This window comes from Erinaceus europaeus, chromosome 13, assembly GCF_950295315.1.
Source record: "Erinaceus europaeus chromosome 13, mEriEur2.1, whole genome shotgun sequence".
Taxonomy (NCBI): Eukaryota; Metazoa; Chordata; class Mammalia; order Eulipotyphla; family Erinaceidae; genus Erinaceus; species Erinaceus europaeus.
The window spans coordinates 48051547-48065145 of record NC_080174.1 but is presented as its reverse complement, the minus strand read 5'-3'; the positions used below and the strand labels follow the sequence as shown (position 1 = coordinate 48065145).

Sequence of the window (13599 nt, the reverse complement as noted above, 5' to 3'; positions counted from 1 at the left end):
CTTTGAGTATTGCACCAAAGTAAAGGACTCTGGTTGTGTGCGTGTGGGGGAGGGGAGGGGAGATCAGGTACCTGTGCAGTGGCGGAGGGGGACTAGACTGGGGCTGGGAAATTTTTTGCAGAAAACTGAGAAATTTTACATATGTACCAACATCTGTATTTTCTGTAAACAATTCATCCATACAATAAAAAAAAATGAAGTTTTCTCACAACTCTTTTAGTATTAAAAAGAAGAGGGGCCAGCTAGTGGCTCAACTGGTTAAATACACACATTGCAGTGTGCAAGGACCTGGGTTCAAGACCCTGGTCACCACTTGCAGGGGGAAAGCTTCACGAGTGGCGAAGTAGGTCTGCGGGTGTCTCTCTGACACTACCCCTTTTATCTTGCCCTCTACTGTCATTTTCTGTCCCATTCAGCCAATAGTAACATTAAGAAAGAAGAAAGTCTGAGAGTTATTGCTGGAACCCTAGGAGGTAGGTGAAAGCAATGCCAAGGAAGAGACACACTGTTTGCCTCAGGATTCCAGCAGGTTTCACACTGAGCAGGGGTGTTATAGCCACAGAGGCAGAGTGAGATGCCCAGCTCACACTCCTGAGTCAGAGAGGGATCCAAAACACAAGCCAGGGCCACAAAGATGGAAGGACATTGAGTGCTGATGTGGACAGGGGGCAGAGGTTGGGCTACTGCGTGGACGGTTATCTACAGTGGACCGCGGCACCAAGCTCTGAGTCTCCTGTGAGTGAGACTCCTGTCTCCACCTCAAGTTTCACCTGGTGCTCTTCAGCTTACCAAGGGCTGGGTGTGAGCCCAGCCTCGCTGTGAAAGCCACCGCTCTTAGATTTTTCAAGATTCATCCCAAATGCTGCTGTCACATAGATTCTACTATTTATAAAAAGAACTGAAAAAATCAACAGCCTTTGGCCCATTGATTGATAGACTATGCACTCAGGAGTCTCATTGCTTGCCTATTTATTTATTTATTTACTTGTTTGTTTGTTTGTTTGTTAGTGAATGAGAATTTTAGAAGTAGAGAGAGAACCAGACATCACTCTGGTACATGTGTTGCCTGGGATTGAACTCTGGACTCACGCTTGAGAGCCCAATGCCCTGTCCAATGTGCCACTTCCAGACTACAGGACTCTGTTTCTAACAACAAAAATTCCCCTGTGAAATCACAGCACAGGAACAGATGTGGAGCTCCCCTTTCTTTCCTTGGCAGCCACTTGTCTCTCTTGGGACAGGCACCTCTCACCGCTATGCGCAGTCACTCTCTCAGCTGAATCAAAGGGACTGAGTTTGTGTGTGTTGCCTCACTAGGGTCATGACCAGATCCTATGGCTGCCCTCACGGATGGCAACACACAGGAGTGTCTCCTGTCCTTCCTTGGTATTTCTATCCAGAAAAAGGCCTGTGATAGCTTTAAAATGAAGTCAGGTAAAAACAATTGTTGAATGGATCACATTACCCAGTTTGCGTCCTGTCCTTGTTCAGGAGGTTCTAGGGATCAGACCAGGGCCACATGCAGGCAAGTACCTGCTCTATCCTCAACCCCAGCATGATGCAGCAGTACACAGTTCTTTCTCCTCCTCCTCCTCCTCTTCTCCTGTGTTTTCTCTCCTCCTCCTCCTCCTCCTCCTCCTCCCTTCTTCCTCTTCTTCTCCTCCTTCTTCTCACCCTCTTCCACATATCCTGGACTCTCTCTGCATTCCTCTTTCCTGTTTATCCTCTACCTCCCCTTTCTCCTGCTCACCTCCTCTTCCCTCTTCTCCTCTTACTTCTCCTCTGCCTCCTTGTTTCTCTCCTTTCTCTTTTCCTTCTCCTCCTCCTCTCCTCCCCACCCCTTCTGATGCTCCCCCCACTCCATTTTCACCTCCCACTTTTTCTTCTTCTCTTTTCATGGCACAAGACCGCTTTCTCAGATACAGAGCGATAGACTTGGCAAAGTATTCAAGCTGGCCTTGAATAGCACACAGATTCACACACACGTGCCCACCTGTGAATGCACATGTTGTGGAGCCGCAGTTTTAGGGGCTGTTTCTGCGGCACGCTGAGGAGTCTTTCGGGGGAGCGGGCAAGATCTTGCAGCTCCGACTGACCTCAGCCAGTTGGTCTTCATAACAAATGTGCATTCAGGGTCACAGAAGGGGAGAAGATAAGTAGTAACATGCAACACGTTTGATCTAACCAGAGAGAAAAGCTCTACAAATCCTCATGTTAGGCTTACTGGAGTTCAGTTGGTATCTGGAAACTGGGAAATGTTGCACATATACAAACGATTCTATTTTATTTTTATTATCATTTACTTATTTATTTTAATGTTTTACAGGCAACAGTAAATACAATAGTTTAGCAAAGACTCATCTGTGTCTTATTCCTGTCTGCTGTCTCCATTCCTGTCACGTTATTACAGAAATAGCTAGAAATTCTTTGAGTATTGCACCAAAGTAAAGGACTCTGGTGTGTGCGTGTGGGGAGGGGAGGGGAGATCAGGTACCTGTGCAGTGGCGGAGGGGGACTAGACTGGGCTGGGAAATTTTTTGCAGAAAACTGAGAAATTTTACACATGTACCAACATCTGTATTTTCTGTAAACAATTCATCCATACAATAAAAAAATGAAGTTTTCTCACAACTCTTTTAGTATTAAAAAGAAGAGGGGCCAGCTAGTGGCTCAACTGGTTAAATACACACATTGCAGTGTGCAAGGACCTGGGTTCAAGACCCTGGTCACCACTTGCAGGGGGAAAGCTTCACGAGTGGCGAAGCAGGTCTGCGGGTGTCTCTCTGACACTACCCCTTTCTATCTCACCCTCTACTGTCATTTTCTGTCCCCATTCAGCCAATAGTAACATTAAGAAAGAAGAAAGTCTGAGAGTTATTGCTGGAACCCTAGGAGGTAGGTGAAAGCAATGCCAAGGAAGAGACACACTGTTTGCCTCAGGATTCCAGCAGGCTTCACACTGAGCAGGGGTGTTATAGCCACAGAGGCAGAGTGAGATGCCCAGCTCACACTCCTGAGTCAGAGAGGGATCCAAAACACAAAGCCAGGGCCACAAAGAATGGAAGGACATTGAGTGCTGATGTGGCCAGGGGGCAGAGGTTGGGCTACTGCGCGGGACGGTTATCTAAAGTGGACCGCGGCCCCAAGCTCTGAGTCTCCTGTGAGTGAGACTCCTGTCTCCACCTCAAGTTTCACCTGGTGCTCATCAGCTTACCAAGGGCTGGGTGTGAGCCCAGCTTCGCTGTGGAAAGCAGCAGGTGTTATCGAACAGGCAGCAACGCTGTGTCTGAGAATCCTGCATTTTGCTCTGAGATAGTCTCTCTTTGGTTTTCCTGAAGCAACAAAATAAGTCACTCACTAAGCAGTTATAGTTCATTGTGTCCTACTTAGAATCTCCAAGGAAATGAGCCAAGGGTGGGGCTCAAGCCAGTTAATTTGCCTAGTCATTGAGTTCTAAGTTCTACTAGAAGATAATGGCAATCAGATGACCTCACTTTCTGGGGGTCTGTTTCCTGACTTCCTCCCTCAAGTCACAGTTAGCCTCATGTTGATGTTTCTTTGTTTGTTTTGCCACTAGGCTTATCTGTGGGTCTCAGTGCTGCAAAACTCAGAGTTGATGTGACATTTATTTATTTATTTATTTATTTATTTATTTATTTATTCCTTTCCCTCCTTTCTATCTGCCAAGTCAGATGGAGATAGCTGAGCTGTCAATCTGAATTCACACTGAACACTTTGGTGACATAGACCGTGTCCCCCCTACAAAGCCCTTGTCAGAACTGGGCCTTCTGCTCAGCTGACTGTGATTAACACCCAATCTGTGCACCAACTGCAATGGACACTGACTAATCAGAACTGAGGTTCTAGACACTAATGGCTGTGGGGACACAAGGCTCACCTGGCCTCACTTTGTAGACAGATGGGAGACAGATTGCTCTAAAAAAAAGTGATTTAATGATTAACAAGATTGTAAGGTAACAGGGGTACAATTCCCTACCATTGCTGCTCTACAGTGAGGACATGGTCCTGGAGAGAACCACAGGAGGGCTCGTGATGACATTCCTGAGGGAGAGGACCAGTGATGCTGGAGAGAGGGGTCTGTTAGAGGTCTAGGCCCATCATATCTGTGTGGGAATCCCAGGATCCCCTGACTAAGGCCCCAGATGATGGGGTGGCCTGGTTGTGACCAAAAGGGCCATCATTAAAGTGAGCCAGTCTCTTGCCCTTTTCCAGCTTTTGCAGTCCTTATTTTCTCTGAGGAGGTCAGACTTAGAGTGATTGTGGGAAGTGAGGTAGGGGTGGGTGAGGAGGGCGTCTGGGCCTAAGCAGTAAGAATCTGATGAGGTGCTTTATGGTGTCTTCTTAGGACTGGCTGCACTTACCAAATCTTAAGTCTAATCACAGCAGACTCTTGCGCACCTTACTCTGAGGTATTTAGTTCCCCTTGACTTAGGGATACTTGTACACATGTCCCTGAGCCCGGGTCTACATCTAGGCTCTGTTGCTTTGTGTTGGGCTGCACCAGGTAAGATGAACCAGAGAGGCCCATGAGTTAGGGAAGGTCTCACCAGACTGTTGGAGCTGGAGGACACCATCTCAGGCTGGGCGTCTCTGGATACAGTCTGAAGGGAGGCATGGCGGGGTGGCTCTGCTAGCACTGACTTGGCTGAGGGCAGCAGGGGCAGGATCACAGGGCAGGGATCAAGAGGAGAAGCAGGGAGAAATACAAGCAAAGTCCCAGAGGTTCCAGGACTGGCAGAAATACAAATTTTAAAAAATATTTATTTATTTATTTATTCCCTTTTCTTGCCCTTGTTGTTTTTTATTGCTGTAGTTATTATTGTTGTTGTTACTGTTGTTGGATAGGACAGAGAGAAATGGAGAGAGGAAGGCAAGACAGAAAGGGAAAAAGATAGACATCTGCAGACCTCCTTCACTGCCTGTGAAGCAACCCTCCTGCAGGTGGGGAGACAGGGGATTGAAACGGGATCCTTAAGCAGGTCCTTGCGCTTTGTGAGACTTGCGCTTAAGCTTCTGCGCTACCACCCAACTCCCAGAAATACGGATTTTAAAGAGAAGGAGAAGGTTCCTTGCTGTCTTAGAATTTCAGAAGGCAATCGATAATGACAGGTTACTTTTATTCAGATATTTTGGGACAAGGTTGAGTCTGGCATCCCCAGACTGGAATGCTTCTAGGAATTTGATATGTATTTTTAAAAGGACTTGAATATTGTACAAATATTGCCAAGGATAACCCACAGTAAAAGGAATTTTGTTTTGCTCGTTAGGCTCATAACTTCTGGATCATGCTTTGTTTTTCTATATTTTAGTTTCTTTAAAAATAATTATTCCTTTATTCAATAGTTTTCACTGGATAGGACAAAGAGAAACTGAGAGGGGAAGGGGAGAAAGAGAGGGAGAGAGAGAGAGAGACATTTGCAGCCCTGTGTCACCACTCCTGAAACTTCCCCCACAGCTGGGGACTGGGGGCTTGAACCTGGCCCATTGTGTTTGCTAACACATATGCTTAACCAGTACACCCTTGCCTGGCCTCCTTAATTGTTTATATATATATATATATATATATATATATATATATATATATATATAGTATAAACAATTATATATATAAATATATATATAAATATATATATATATATATATATATATATATATATAATTCCTGTAATTAACGTCATGGTGTCTATTGCTTTGCTCTTGTTTGAGACATCACTTCCTCCAATTAACATCATGGGCCTATTGCTTTACTCTTGATTGAGACATTATTTCCTGCAATTAACATCATGGTGCCTTTTGCTTTACTCTTGTTTGAGACATCACTTCCTGCAATTAACATCATTGCTTTACTGTTGTTTGAGACAACACTTAGAAGTAGCCTGTCTGCAAAAGGAGAGCAACTTGTGATGGCAGTTGGAAGGACAGAAGGACAAGTTCAGAGTCTTCAGGTGAGTGTGAGCACCATCCCTCAGGGCAGAGCATGGAAGTTCCTTTGCTCCATCAAAAGAAAAATTTCCCAGTGGTAGAGAAGCAACCTGCCTGCCTGACACCTCAGGGCCCCAAGTTCACTTCCTGGCACCACTCACTGCCAAAGCTGAGCAGTGCTTTGACCTCTCTCCCTGCCCCTCCTCTTTTGTTCTCTCTCTCCGCAAGAAGTCAATAAGTTCACCAATTAATCACTCTGAAAGAAAAGATAGAACAACAGCAGGCAGTGTACATGTGAGATGGTGTGCGCAAAGGCCAGAGCAGTGCCTCCTATTCCCCACCCCGACTTCTTCACACACTCGCCACAGCATGAAAGAGAGAGAGGCACACACTTGACCTTCCTCTCTTCTCCACTCAACCCACACACAATGAGACCTGAACAAGAACAAAAACTGTCCAGAGGAGAGAGAATTAGAAACCAGAGCATGAACTCTGCGAGGCTCTGCCCCAGAGCAAGAGTGCCATTGACATGACAGCCAGCATGTTGGTGACAAACTTGAGTTCACGGAGCACCAACACAGAGCACCAAGCAACTGGCTGGTGCCATGTGTTCCTTCAGATCTCACAGAAGGCGGTGACCAGTAAACACAGTTGTGTTGTGTCATTACTAGGCAACTTGGCTGAGAGGGCCTTTCACGTGACAAGCAGCTTGTCCAAGAACAAGGGACACGGCCAAGCTCCTGAAAGACATAAGGGCTGGACATCGAGGCCTCCGGTCCACAGGCTGATGAGAGTGGACATGCCCAGTTGATTGTGGTTCAGGCAGAAAAAAAGACTTTTGCCACCCGGGTCAGCTTAGCCAGTGAAGCCCAGGACTCCTGAGGTTCCTGGTCCAATCCTTAGCATGGAATGTTCTGGAGTGGTGTTCTGACTTCTGTTCCCACGAACCCATATGTCAAATAAGCAAAAGCACATCTTGTTAAAATAGATGCTGACTGTGTGCAACTCCATTACAGCTGTGATCCATCTTTATGGAGTCTCCCTTGTGCTTTGAGTTAAGGCTTTTTTGTTTTTTGTTTGTTTTTGCCTCCAGAGTTATTGCTGGAGCTTGGTGCCAACAATACAAATCCACTGCTCCTGGCTGCCTTCCCCCCCCCCACGCCCTCATTTTAATGGATAGACGGAGAGAAAGTAAGAGAGGAGTGGGACATATAGAGGGAGAGAGAAAGATAGCCAGCTGCAGGCCTGCTTCACCACTCACGAAGCATCCTCCCTACAGGTAGGGAGCCTAGGATTGAACCCAGATCCTTGAGTGGGACTTTGCACTTAGTACTATATGTTTTTTTTTAATTAGATTTATTCATTTATTCCCTTTTGTTTCTCTTGTTGTTTTATTGTTGTAATTATTGATGTCGTCGTTGTTGGATAGGACAGAGAGAAATGGAGAGAGGAGGGGAAGACAGAGAGTGGGAGAGAAAGACTCCTGCAGACCTGCTTCATGGCCTGTGAAGCAACTCTCCTGTAGGTGGGGAGCCGGGCTCAAACCGGGCCTTATGCTGGTCGTTGTGCTTTGCACCACGTGTGCTTAACCCGCTGTGCTACCGCTCAAATCCCAGTACTATGTGTTCTTAACAAGTGTGCCACCACTCAACCCCCTTATGTCCTAATTTTGTAAATCAATATTAAAATCACTAATGAAAAAAAAAAAGAATATGATGGAAGCTAGGGTTGGTGGTTTCTGAGGCCAGTCATGAAAGATCTTCAGTCTTGGGCTATGGTGTTTGCTGGCTCCAGGGAACAACCACCCTGCTTGGAGAACCCTCAGGCAATTCAGTGGAGGCTCCACCCCACGGCCAGTAGGGACTTCAGCCTGCAGGCCCGTCCCTGTCCCCTTGGAAGTGGATCCTCCAGCCCCAGTGGCACCTTCATGATGTCAGCATGAGTTAACCTTCCTGTGAGCTCCAAGCAAGAACTGGCCACCCAGCTCCTTCCAAAGTCCTGACCCACAGCCTGCAGCGAAAGCCTGAGTAGTGCTTCAAGCCATGAATACTTAGAGTAGCTACAACAGCCCCTCTTTGGGGAGGAGATGGCAGAAGCGAACTGACACATCCTAGAATGATGCTCAGTCACAGACCAGAGAAAGAAGGTAAACTTCTGGAAATGCCTTTGCACTCACAGGGCAAGGGGACTGCTGATGGTGCAGGAGTCTCTGGACTCCTGCTCGTGATAGTGGTTAACACCGCACTCCTGAAGATGGGTTCTGAAATGAGAGCAGCCTAGAAGATTCCCAGCTGTGACCATGTACTGTGAGCTCAGACTAACAGGGACTCAGGTCACACAGGCTCCAGTGCTAAATATATATATATGTATTTATACACATTTCCTCATGTTTGAGAGCTATCTGCCCTAATCCATCTTTCTAGGCCTATTCTCAATTCAGATGCCTTCTTCCCAGACAACACTTTTAGCCTACCTGCACGTTAGCTGTCAGGCTCAGGAAAAATTACTAAAGTTATGGGCCCCTTGGAACATACCTAAAATTGACTTCTTAGCTTATTTCCACATTAAGACCCCTGATTTCATCTGCTCTATTCCTACCTTTGGGTTCCTATTTATTAAACAGTTTGTCCTGCTTTATAGTTGACTGCCTTTCAGCCACCAAGTTACAGATGCTACCATGACGTCAACCTGATGCCAACCTGACTTCCCTGGGCAGACAACCTGAGCAGTATGTCCTGGAACCTCCTGTCCCCAGAGCCCTGTCCCACTAGGGAGAGATAGAAATAGGATGGGGGTGGGGATCCACCTGCCAGCACCCATATCCAGTGGAGAAGCAATTGCAGAAGCCAGAACTCCCACCTTCTGTTCCCCATAAAGAATTTGGGTCCAGGTTCCTAGAGGGATAAAGAATAGGGAAGTTTCCAATGGAGGGGATGGGGACACAGAGCTCTGGTTGTGGGAACTGTGTGGAGTTGTACCCCTGTTATGCAACAATCTTGTCAGTCATTATTAAACCACTATATTAACTTTTTAAAAAAATCACACCAGCTTCATGCTCGGATCAGAAATTACAGCACCACACACCCCCAAAAGACACACACAGGTTCTTCTTTGCATGAATGAAGGTTTCATCCCTCAGGGTGACACCCATTCACAAAAAGCACTCAATCTGTCAAGGAACTTCCATCCTTCATTCCTGCCCCACCCTGGGAACAAGAACTAGATGTTCTCTTCAAAATGACTTATAGATTCCTTGCACCCCGGTGCAGAATGGGAAGTTGTAATGTTGAGGGCATAGGAGGCAGGGTTGCGCAAAAGGAGTCCTCATGCCAGCTAGCCTAAGGCCAAGGGCACTGAGTTTGCAGAGGAGAGTGGAGCTTGCCTCTGGCTCTGCCACTCGCTGATTATGGAAGCATGGAGGTGGGGGTGAAACCCAGTTTCTGCTTCTACAACTCGGCCATGATCCTGTGTCCTCTCTCTCTAAGCTTCAGGAGGCTGACGCCTTGGGAAATGTCAAGTGACATATATTGTTTACTTTGTCATTTTATTGGGGGGGATAATGTTTTACAGTACAGCTGTTGACATACTAAGGGAATGAGTATGGGTACATACATATCCATAAGTTAGGGGCAACTATATTCCCCAAATTAAAGTGCGTACCAGTCCTCTGTGATTAGACTTAGCCCTAACAAGCTCAACAATGTGGTAGAACAGCCTAAAACGGGACCATCAATTTACCAGCCGAATGTCTATTACATAGGCCTCAACACCCTTCTCTTCAACACCCTGTTTCAGGTCCCTTAGTCACTGTGTCCACTCAGCTCACCACACACACACACACACACACACACACACACACACACACACACACACACACACCAGACAAGCAAAAAGCAACTGCTGAGAGTGGTGAGTCACTGCAGGTGACGAAACAGAGCAACAACACTGTATGTACCCATATGTCTGTGTGTCTCTATGTTTAATAAAGCTCTATTCTATTCTATTCTATTCTATTCTATTCTATTCTATTCTATTCTATTCTATTCTATTCTATTCTATTTTATGTCCAGCTAGAATCTCTCTCTATGTTTCTTCTGCCATGTCAAGGTGAAGTTTACTTGTCTACTTCTCTTTCTTTTTTTTTCCCACAAGCTGTATTTATTTTTATGAGAAAGACTTGCAAGGAGAGCTAGAGGGGGGGAGGGAGAGGGAGAGGTAGAGAGAGAGAGAGAGAGGAAGAGAGAAAAAAACATTTTACTACTCAGCTCTGGTTTATGACAGTGCTGGGGATTGAACCTGTGACGTCTGGGACTTCAGATAAGCAATTCCTGTGCTCTTAACAGGTTGAGCCATCTCAGCCTTTATCTGTTTTCTCTCTTTTATTCTTCCCTCTGTTTATGGAAACAGAGAGAAAAATGCCCTCATCACTTCCCCTCTTGTCTGCTGGATGTGAGGGTGATCTGACTGAGACATCACCCCACTGCTTGCCAGGGTTGACTTGGCTGATGTGGCTGGCAAGGCAGGTGTCCCCTTCCCTCTTCACAGCTCCCTGTGTGTCCCTCCAGAAATGCTTGGTGAAAGAGGAAGGCCTTGCCTGTCTTCAGTGAGTATGTGTGTGTGTGTGTGTGGCGGGGTGTAGTAGCTGTGCTCCCCTGCTAGAATCCCCAGACAAGTTCCCTTCTAGTCTGCTGTTGGGCTCTTCCTGATATGTTAGGGTTTTCTCTTTGGTCTTCAGCTTTAGTGGCGGGTGACTTTTACTCAAGTGTGTGCATGCAGGCCAGGCTGCTGTCACTATGTGGTGACAGATTCAGGCCAGGTGCTAGTAAAAGGCTGAAGCAAGCTGAGACCTGAATACATGTTCCTGCCCAGCAGGGCAAGAGACCCCGGGGCTGGCTCAGGACAGTCTCGTGAACTTGGCCTGTTCTGGTCCAGCCTTTTACCAGGAAGTCCACAGCAGTGCCAACACAGAACTCTCAGAACACACCGTCATCAGAAGAGTATCTAGAACTAGAGCCAGTCCACAGAGACAGGACCTACTGGGGATGCCTGGGTCAGAGGCAGGCCTCTCTTGGGTCACGTTTTCAAGCTGACGACGTGGCTAACCCAAAGTAACACCGTTCTGTTTTGATCATCAAAAAGCAGAAACAAACAGGACCTTTACAATTATGTGTAAACGGGAACAGGTGGTGGCACATCTGGTTAAGTGCACACATTACAGTGCGCAAGGACACAGGTTCAAGCCCTTTGTCCCCAACTCCAGGGGGAAGCTTCACAAGTGGTGAAGCAGGGCTGTAGGTGTCTCTTGGTCTCTTTCCCAGCCTACCTCCTCCTCCCATCTCAAATTCTTTCTGTCTCTATCCTATAATCAATCAATACATGAAATTATGTGAAAAAAACACTGGAATCGGCATATGTGCATATGTTTGATAAAGCATTCTTTTATTTGATACACATATTAACCAGAGCACTACTCAACTCTGGCTTATGGTGGTGCAGGAGATTGAACCTGAGACTTTGGCGCCTCAGCCATGAGAGTTTCTTTGCAGAGCCGTTGTGCTATCTATCCCCAAAGCATTATTTTACTTTATGGCCCGTTAGAATCAATCTCTGTTTCTTCTCCCATGTCAAGGTGAAGTTTACTTGTCTCTCCTTCCCCCCATCCCAAAGCTTAGAAGAATATCAGGGTAGTGATAGCAACAACACAGATTAAAACATGGCTCGGAGGAAGAAAACTTCCAGGGTCTGTGCCTTTATTTATTTATTTATTTATTTATTTATTAGTATTATTTTTTTTACCTGGTCATATTCAGGACTGGCTATTTCTTGTAGAATGTTTTTGGAGCCCTTTTCAGCAGAAAGGGAAGAGTCTTTTTGCAGTGCCTTTTAGGACCTTGACAAGCCTGTTCTCAGGTATGTGGTCAAGTCTGAAGCAGGACTCTCACAGGCCAGTTGTCCCCTTTGAAATCTGACACCCTATGGCAGTCAATTTGGTCTTGTGCCTCCCCAGCCCTTCACTGGGATGTGAGGGTTAGTCCCCATCTCATGCCCCCCCCCCAAGCCAGGGAAGCAGGGGGCCTGGTTGGGCTCCAGGTGTTTGCAGCCCAGGTCAGCAGCTTTGCCAGCACCAGGGCGCACCTGTGTCTGCACTGGGGGGGTCCTGTCAGCAGGGGTGGGCTTCACCACACACACACACATATTTGCAGAAACACCAGGAGCTTCCCCTGTGTGCTGGGTGAATGAAGAATTCCCACAGGCAGACTTTGCTGGCAGGAGGGTTCTGGAGACACAGGTGTTGGCAGCTGATGTGACTGCACAGGAGGTGCTGCTCAGGGCATTGGACCCTGGGGTCCTTGTCCGACTCAGAGAGGAGCCAAGAAAGACACATTCCAGAGAGGCAGAGCTTGACTGGAAGGGAGACATTTGCCAAAAAGAAGCTTTGGAGCAGCAGAGAAACAGGGTCCCTCTCTCTCCCTCTCTATCAAATAAATTAATAATACACATCTACCAAGCTTTGGTGCTGTGATCATTCACTCTGTCTCTTCCTCTCTGTCTCTATTAGATAGATGATAAATCCATCCATAGATAGGTGACAGACGGATGGATGGAGCTGATCAAGTTCGGGGGTGTTAGTATAGGGATGGGGCCAAGGCCAGGCTGTGAGTTCCCACCATTCAGGCCTGGAGGAGACAGAGACCCCCTCAGCCTCACCTCCAGGCCATGCCCACCCCCTGGGGGAGGGGGAGGGGGAGGTGCGACCCTCCTGGGTGCCTCCACGCTTCCAAGACCTGGGGGTGCTCAAGAGCAGGTGGAAGCCCCTGGGGGGAAGAGCAGCTCTGACATCACAGAAACTGGGGAGTTGCAGAGTGGGAGTCCTTGTCCAGGGCTTCCTGGGACCCAGCTCCTGCCATCGCCCCTGACCCCCCTTCTTGCCTTGCTGCTGGGGTGAGTCCGGGGTGAGCCTCTGGCACCCTGTGCAGATGGAGGTGGAGGGTGCTGGGCGGGGTCCAAGAGTGTGTTGGGGGAGGCAGGCAGGCACCCCAGCCCTAAGCCTGCGCCCTGCCTGCGCAGCCCTGCGCCTCATGGCCAGCAGAGGGCGCCCGCAAGCAGCTAAAAGGCTGGGCGGTGGCGGGCATGCTCAGTGTGCAGGCAGAGGGACAAACTGACTCAAGGATCCCCAGACAGCAGGGACCCAAAGGAGACTCCTGCGGGTTCCCAGCGCACTGGCCACCCCCTCCCCGCGCACCCCAGGGTGCCCGTGGCGCATCTCGTCCCCGCACCCCAGCCCCAGAAAGCATCCCTGCTGCTCCTGGCCTCACTGTTGCCCACCTGCAGGCCGCCAGTCCCAGGTCCCAGGTAGGCGCCCTAGGGCTGTTCCTGCCCTATGCACCCCACCCCACGCACCCCAGGGAGCCCAGCACCCAGGGAAGGAAGTCTTTCTCTGGTGTCTTTCCTTCCCCTCCAAGGAGTAAAAAGCTTTCTCCAGGAGCAAACGGGAAGTTCATCACTCTGACATAGTTGCCTTATGTCAACTGCCCCCTGCTATGCAGTGTAGCCTACTGGAAAGTGGTGCTAAGGACCTGTCTGCTGACACATGTCGAGTGTCACTCTGAGTAGAAGAGCCCACTGGGTACAGGACACATCAGTGGGGGGGGTGTG

At 48.0% G+C, this 13599-nt stretch overlaps 1 long non-coding RNA gene across 1 annotated transcript; it reads left to right on the top strand.

Moving 5' to 3' along the window:
* Window positions 1–5790: 5790 nt before the first annotated feature.
* On the top strand, window positions 5791–6928 carry LOC132542795 (uncharacterized). The gene is made up of 2 exons (XR_009553764.1): window positions 5791–5966; window positions 6615–6928. It is a non-coding gene; the product is annotated as an uncharacterized LOC132542795 (long non-coding RNA).
* Window positions 6929–13599: the final 6671 nt, after the last annotated feature.